We start from the raw sequence: 8,935 nt of genomic DNA, 5'->3' as shown, positions 1-8,935 counted from the left end.
CTGAATTCATCTGTTATATCCCCATTTTTTGGCATTAACACTTGAACGGTGAGTTGGATAGGCGAATATAACTAAATCGCTTCTGATGAGTACTTTGAACATTTTGACTTAGAAGAGTCTATAAGCTTAACGGTCCTATCAGTCTTTTATGAGCAAACTTGGAAAACGCCGGAATATTTTTGCTCACACATTTGGAAAAATAATGCTTCCATACGTACAACCCACTAAAACCCAAAAATAAAGAATGGCATGCCAGCGCCTTAGCTGAAGTCGAAGGAATATTTAATTTGTGAAAAAATGCGAAATATATAATTTTACCCAATGCATGACATTTTTTTGTTGAAGACTCTTTTTCATTCCTCTCACCAATGTATATTTGGCCTTCAAAGGAGTGACAATGAACTAACACCCAATTACCTGTATGCCGGGTGAAACAGCGATACCCTCTCGGGTGTTGTAGTCCGGTTACTATCATACAAATTACCTATACACAAACAAGCTACTGAATATTCAATATTAGAGAAGAAAGTTTTAGTGTGTGTACACATCAGGAAATGTTTATTAGTAAAGATATACGTGCAGGTGGATGTGAATGGGAATGTGTATAAGTATGTGGGCATGTTTGTAATGATTCAATTTAAATGCAAAACAAGAGTTTACATACACAAATAAGTCACTCACTAACTTGACTACTACTCAGTTGTGGGTTGAGATTACATCCAGTCAGATATACAATACGGTTATAGTGAGTGTACACACACACTTATGGGCTGGTATGTACCAACACACAAACCCTTGATGACACTTGTGCATTGAGGTGTACATTTGCACGTGTGTATGTGTAATATGAGTGCTCAATGTAGATTTGCATGTTAAAGTGGCTTTCTAAATGAAACAACCTGTCTGCCGAGCTGACTGACTGCCTGACAGGTTGACTTATTAACAAGGATTTTTGGTCATTGTGTGCATTACAAACATTTAGACATCATTCGCATACAAATTTACTACAAATGCAAATGCCTTGTTGCTTCATATAATTTTTATTGTTTAAATTTAGGCGCTGTGTTAGTAATTGAATACAAATATTTACCACAGAATATGAAAACCAAATTTCAGGAGCCAATTTTTCAAAAATGCCACTTCTTGTGTGCGGTAGTGAAATTAATTTGTATTCACACAAAAATAAATAATAATTGTATATATATAATATGTAATTTTTGGCAATTTTTTGCCCACAGGATATGATAACTAAATAATTGAACTGAGCAAGTCACAACATATTCATCGGAAATTCGAAAGTAAGAATTTTGCCTACCATATTTATGCCAAGAGATGACAAGTTTGCTTGCACATATACAGATACATACAGCTGTGGACTCATAAATAAGACTAACTTTATAGCAACATTTTGCTTCATTTTATTTCTGATAAATTTTGCTTAAATTGGAAAAGTTAATCATGAAAATGTATGAGGTTATGAGCGATAATGATACCATACCAAAATAATTTTTATTTATTTATTTAAGGGGATAGGGGTAGTCAGAATTTTCAAAAAATTGGATTTTTTTTGAATTTGGTTAAAGTATAATCTTAAAAATATTGTGTGCAAACTTGAAGTGAATCCGACTAATTCTTTTCGAGTTATTCAACAATTAACAAAAGGCGCCCGGCACTCCGTTCGCAAACCTTTTAATGCGTTTTCCTCAAAACTATGTTTTTAGAACTGGTGATCACTGTAACTTAAAAACTGCTTGGTAAATTTTAATAAAACGTATATTGCTTTTGAAAAACATAAAAAACTGGTGTCTGATCCATGGATTTTTGATTATTTTTTTTTTTCTTGTCCGATTTTAGATGAATCTCCAAGGACTTGTGATGATCACCGCGACGGAATTCTGGTGAAACGAGCTCCACCTAAACAGCGATAACTTTTACAATTATTAATGTTTTTTTTTTTGAAATTTTGCTAAAGTCAAGTCGAAATATGGTGTATTAATGCTATGTTTTTATTTTTGTAAAAATAAAGCAATTGGCTAGCACAACAAAATTATTGAAAGTCATCATTTTTTCGGACCCCTAACCCCTTAAACCTCCGCTGGATAGCTTTTTTAAATCCTCGCTTAGGCTCCCGGGCCTGGCCAGACTCCTATATAGTTATATGCATTTGTATGGGAGTATGTGACAAAAGCGCCACATTTATAATTAATTTTTAAATAGCGTAGGCATTATGCCGGGTCGATTTGTGGGGAGGCAAAAAAATCGCCCATTGCTCTGTGAAAATCATATTCTAGGGACCAAAATAAAAAAATTTGCCGAAGGAACCCTTCCTCTAAAACGAATTCTGATGTTCCCCAATTTGGGTCGAACTTTTTAGTTTCTTTTCTCATGTAAAGGCCAAAAATGGTGATATTTTGAAATGATTGTATGGGGAACCCCCCAGGGGAGTTCCAGGGGGTGTGCCACTGGCATGGGTGGATCGGCCGTCCAAAGTTAGTGGGGGTCGGTAATACATTTAGACTCGATTGGAGCACTCTAAATGGGTCAAAGTGGGATTTTTCAAAATTTGCCCCTACCCAACTGATGTCGACCCAAATTGGGGGACATCAGAATTCATTTTAGAGGTATGGTTCCTTCGGCAAAGTTTCTTATTTTGATCCCTAGAATACGATTTTCACAGAGCAATGAGCGATTTTTAAATTGACCCGCCCTAGTAGGCATATATTTTTAATCTCTTACTTTTTTCATTAGTTTTGGCATACATTGAGATACCTTCAGAAGGAAAACTAATCGCCGGAAATATTTTGGTTTATCGTATTGAAAAAAGGATTTTTTTGTTATGTTCTTTTTTTTGACTCATTCGAGGAAGATTAACGAAAAAGGTTGCTTACAATGAAATTTGATAATGATATGAATGAATATGATATGATATTTACTTATGGATTCTGGGGAAGGCAAGAAAACATGTATAAAAGATTTTTGAGTGCGGTTGACATACTTGATTGTTGAATACAATACAATAGGAACGAATTTTTCGACGAAGCTTTCCGCCTCCTTGTAGACAAAGACGAAATCTCTCCTTCCTGTGACAGTATCGGCTCCAGCTTTTAGGTAGGTATAGGCCTGCTGTAGGCCCATTGTGATACCACCGGGGCTGTCCCCTCTCCTCACTCTACATTGTCCTCATTCAACCAACCTGTGGCTTTAATATATCTAACAAGACTTGTTATTTTTATATTGGCTACTTCTGCCAAGTTATTCAGGGAACTTCTTCCTAAAATGTTGAACCTTCTTCTATCCAGAGCCATGCACCCGCATAGAAAGTGTTCTATGGTCTCTTCTTCTTCGATATCGCTACAGTTTCGGCAATAGTCGTTATATGACGCTCCCAGTCTACTGGCATGTCTTCTAATCAGACAATGCCCGGTTAGGACCCCAAGAGGATTTCTCAGATTTTTCCTGTTTAGTTTCAACAGTCGGTTTGTGCGACGCGTATTCCATCCCGGCCACGTCATTCTACTAGTTGCACAGGTCAGGGGCTGAGACCATAGCCTGTTGGCAGCACTGGTAGTGTTTTTATCTATGAACATTTTACAAGTTGCTAAAGGTATAAGTATGTTCGCTATGGTTGGATCGGTAATATGGTATCCAATTTCGCCAGTTCATCTTCTTTGCAGTTGCCTTCTGTGTCTCTATGACCAGGCACCCAGAGCAGGTTTATTACAAAATACTGTGATAGTTCTGTCAAAGCGTCGATACATTATTTTACTGTCTTCGAGTTAATATTAGGCGATTTTAAAGCTTTCAGGGCCGATTGGCTATCTGAATATATGCTTATATCTCTTGTTGTGAGGACACTTTTATTTAGGGCTAGCAGGCTTTCCCTGATAGCCAAAATTTCAGCTTGAAATACACTATAGTTATTCGGTAAGCGGAATGCGATGTTGGCATTCATTTTTTCAGAATGAAGGCCCCCGCCTAATTAATCATTTAGTTTGGAACCGTCAGTATAGATGCTGATTCCGCTTCTATTGTCCATTACTCCATTGTCCCAATCTTCTCTCGTTGGGAAAGTTCTGGAAAAGGATGTGTTTAAATGCAACTTCAGTTGATTGGTTGACTACAATATTCCCAGGGATAATAATTGGTTTGTTTAAAAAATGATTCCATAACCAAACGAGTAGGGAATTGAGGAATAACGGCTGAATTATTCACACGATTTTCGATGCTTGCATGGACCAATGTGTTCGATAAAATCGTCGAAAAATTTCGCCTCACATCACTTTTTCTGAGTCCATCAACTTCCTTGCATTAAGTGGCACCATACGATCCAACAAACACAGCATTCCACCAAAAATGAAACATTACAATTCTTGCCCACTGCTTTCGTCTTTGTTTGATTTTCATGTGAACCTTGGAACAATCAGTAGCTATGTACGAAAAAAGAATAGAATGGTTGATCTACTTTCCACCGTTCATTATACCGCAGATTGTGGAGGCGAAGAAAAATAACAGCCCTCATTATTTATTATAATGCACGCAGAGCTGGCGCAGATTACATGGATGAAATGGTCACACATATCACATCAAAATGACCAACAAGTTGACGAACCTTTGCTTTAATTGGCAACATTTTGAATGTTATTTTGTCACACTCGAGGTGTTCAACCGAAGGTGTAACTTTTTATATACTTTTTTCTCGTCCTGTTCACGGATATCCTTTTTAAAAGATTGTATGTATAAACCGGGAAACCGGGAAAAGATTTTAATTTTAGGAAGCTATCTGCAAGCTGAAGTCGTTAACTATCATAAAAATATGTTAAATTCACGTTCAAAGTCGAAAAAGTATAGCTTGAAAAAGGCCCTGGGTGTCCAACGGATGGTTAAACTTTGTTGCTAATGCAAATGAGACTTTTTAGAATCATTTAACAAGTGACTTTGTTGAAGTATCCTTTCTAGTAAACAAATTCAACATTTTGTATGTAGGCCTTAAAAGAGCTGAATCGGTGTTTTCCTTTTCAACCTTAAGATATCCCGGTGGTCTAGAGCTCGAAAATGTAGGGTATTTTCAGGAATTTTTTTTACAATAAAAAAATTGAAAAGTGATATTTAAATTTTTTAAGCTTTTAACTTAACTTCTTTTTTTCAATATTTTTGATTTTAATAATTTAATTTTTCTTTTAATTCAATTTATAAAATGGCGCTGAAGTTGATCCTCCCGAAAAATTGGACCTGGACGGTGTTGTCCATTTTAGCTCTTCTATTAATCTGAAGCACAAAAACTAAAAAAATGATTAATCAGTATGACAGTATGACAGTATGACAGTATGAGTAGTTATGTCCCGTACTAGAATAAAAAATTGACAAAATGGCGCAGTTTTAAATTTGACACTATAAAAATCGGTATTTTTCAGTTTTTTAATAAAACAAATAAGAAATAATTGAAATAATGATATGATTCTAGTACGGGCGATAGCCATTGTTGTTGGGAACAACATATAATATTAAAATTTCAGACGATTCGATTGAATAGTTTTTTTGACAACACCAAGTCGAGATAAATGAGTTTAAAGTTTAAAGTGCAGGAGCACCGCGGAGCGGACCGCTCATTACCTAGTAAATAGGCTGTCAAGGCCGTAATATTGGGAATTTCGCATGAAAGCTGACAGTATATTCTTAGGAAACTATACTTTCAAAATATTAAAAAAAAAGAAAAAAAATTGATTTTTTGAAATTTCTAGACCACCAGGTCCTCTTAAAAAGACACGCAATGGTGACATAAAAGTAGATGCCAGTTCCTTGGTTGTGATTGAAGACGATCTCGGTATTTGGTGGTTACATTTTCTATTTTCTCTGTTATAAGAGAAACTTTTAAGTCCCCATAAATTTGGGCATTCGTCAGGTACCACAGGGCTTAAAGGCTTGGACTGAAAAGTCTGCAGAATTTCCAAATTTGAATTCGATGCTGTGTCACACAGTTAGATTCCATAAGTCCTGATTAGATTTACCACAGATTTGTAAAGGATAAGCTCGTTGTCCATTAAGAGGCGCGGTTTACGGGTTAACAGCCAATACATATTTCGAATTATTAGTTTTAGAACTTTCTTGTGGTGGCAAAGATATGCGTTTTCCACGTAAGTTGTTTATCCAGTTGCATGCCCAGATATTTGGCAGTATTACATTGCGGTATGGACGTAAGATTTAAGTTGATTTGCGTGCAGGTGTTTCTCCTTGTGGCTAAAGTAACATGTGAAGATTGGAGATTTTATTTGGAACTTAGAAGAGGCTCATTTGTGAACTGCTGCTGTCCTCATAAAAGCAGTGTCACCAGCAAAACTATCCACGTACTGGATTCAAACTAACATGCTACCTTGAAGGACCTTAGCTTTAATTTGCTGAAAATTTAAGAATTAATTTTCATAAGTTACATAGGTAAGATTTAAGGAGCAAAGAGGCATTGAATGGCAATTTATTTTTGATTTTGATAATCTGGTTTGATGTAAGGAGTATACCTTGTTGCCTTACTCGGTTGAAAGTTTGTTATAAGTCCAGGAAAACTGCAGTGCAAATTTTTTTCTGGTCGAGCGCTGTTTATATTTTTTCGACGAATCTATGGGCCAGCTCCATTGGGATACTCTTTGCTCAAACCGAATGTTGTGGAATTATTTGTTTGCGTTCAATAAAAACCATAAAAGTTTAAGGCAAAGTTTTTCAAAAACTTTGGCAGAACTGGTAGAGTGCTGATAGTGACTTAATCACCATTTTTTCTGTTACTTTCCATTGAGCTAGGAGGATATTTGTGATTAAGAAGGCACTGAACGAATGAGTAATGAATTTATAGGATTCAGGAGGTTGTTGCTTGAGAATTTGGGTCAATTTCTTTATGGGCTATTTTGAAAACCCTTTGGTCCCAGTACAATAGGAAACCGCAGGAAACAGAAAGCCTTTGGACTCCTCGCCATTCTATTTCCAAACTCGTAGCTGTGTGTGCCGGTAACTGGACAATCGGCACACTTGCGGACAAGCTAGGGTTACAATTTAACCCCCATTACAGAAGCTGTGTGAACCTTTCAGAGAAGGAGACTATTGAGCACTTTTCCTATAAATGTCCGGGCTTGGCAGCTAGGCGATTAAGGTCACTGAGTGCTCCTTTCTTCGACAGCCTGGAACAGTGCGCAGACCTAAATCCCATCACTCTTCTCCATTTTATCAACAGCTCTGACTGGCTGTAGATATTTGCCTATTGGAATTGTCATAATGGTATCAAAATGGCGCTTTAGGACTACTTGAGGAGTGCCAGACTGGCACTTCAACCATTTCACCTACCTACCTACCTCCGCACCAGCTCACGCCTCAGCAGTGCTAATGGAAATAGGGTTCCAACTAGTTTCATATCCCCCCTATTCTCCAGATTTGGCCCATCGGATCCCTCGGACTACTATTTGTACCCCCAAACGAATAGCTATTTTTTAAACTTGGATAAATCCTATTAATCGGAAGGTATCAATAAACTAAAACAGCGTTGGAGGAAGGGTGTAAGCCTGAAAGGTTACTATATCGGAAAATAAAAGAGGTTTACCATTAAGTAGTTTTTATATTTTTACGGAATTTTCAAACGACCCTCGTATGATACATCTTAATATAATACTTAGTACGATAGTTGTCAAGCCTCAGATCTCTTGAAAAAGCAGCATAAATATTTTTGCCTGAAATTTGAAGCCGAAATTTGGCTGAATAGCCTCAATCCAAATTCATAAAATAGAAGCCAAGGTGACCTGGCCTACTGCAAGCCATTCATACACACACACACGAATCTGCTTTCTCTTGCCGGCGACACTTTCATATACCTACATACAAACGTAAATAGTTGTGTCCCACTTTCGGTGAAAGTTCTCATTTACCATAGCTCCATTGGGAGCCGCTTTCGTGGATTGGCAAGCGGATGGATTTCATTGTCGGTGATTTATTTCTAAGGATTATGGCCGTCGCTAAACTTTAACCTGCACAAAGTGACAACTTTCGCGGCATTTGTCCCTGCAGTGTGCCATGCCGGTCTCCAGCCGTAAGTTGGTCGTCTGACAATACAGCCAATAAATAATTTTGCAACGCAATGAACAAAAATGTGAACGCGATAAAGTTCCGAAAGTGCACCGTTTTGCACGGTTTTGAATTTCTGCTCGACTGACTCTTGCGCGTTGACTTGAACATTCAAAGTGAATTGTATGTAGTGGTTAGTTTGCTGCATGAACGGAGTTTTGCGCTATTTTAAGTTTTTATTTAATACATTTGACCGGTCAATTTTGAATCTACGCTAGTGGCGCAATTAATCGACATGCCTTTCTTGCTTGTCTCGTCTAACGAGCGGTATTTTTCGCTGTGACACACATACCTACACACGTACACATTCACTGTAAGTCTACTTATATACGAGTATAAAGAGCGTTTAATTTTGTAGCGTAGCAGCTTGGCGAGGGGGCGCAAAGCGTCAGCAAATAATATTTAATTACTCGTTTATTTATTTAACACCTGAGGTTATCACACGGATTTTCAATGAAGTTTAAATATTAATTCAATTTATTGCTCGATGGTGGTAACTATTCGATTGGCCAGAGTACTGTTGGCCTTCATTAATAAACTTATTCTCATATTTTGTATATTTGCTTGCAATTTAAATACATTTTATTGCGATTTATGTGTGAAATGGAAGCTGCAAAAGTAGGCAAAATGCTGTTGGTTTAAGAAATGTTGGTTTGCACTGCGTGTCACAATGGGACGGAAAAAAAGTAAAGATGCCAGTGCACGGAAAGCAAAGATGAGTGAGCAGGTGTAGGATGCAAAAATCATGCATTTTGTCCAACATTTCCGGGCGTTTTGTTCGTTTTGCTTCACGCAGACGGCACATAACCTCAAGATAATACTCCTTATTTACCGCACGACC

The sequence above is a fragment of the Anastrepha ludens genome, chromosome 5 (genome assembly GCF_028408465.1).
Source record: "Anastrepha ludens isolate Willacy chromosome 5, idAnaLude1.1, whole genome shotgun sequence".
Taxonomy (NCBI): Eukaryota; Metazoa; Arthropoda; class Insecta; order Diptera; family Tephritidae; genus Anastrepha; species Anastrepha ludens.
The sequence above is the reverse complement of the archived record's forward strand: the minus strand, read 5'-3'. Positions refer to the sequence as shown.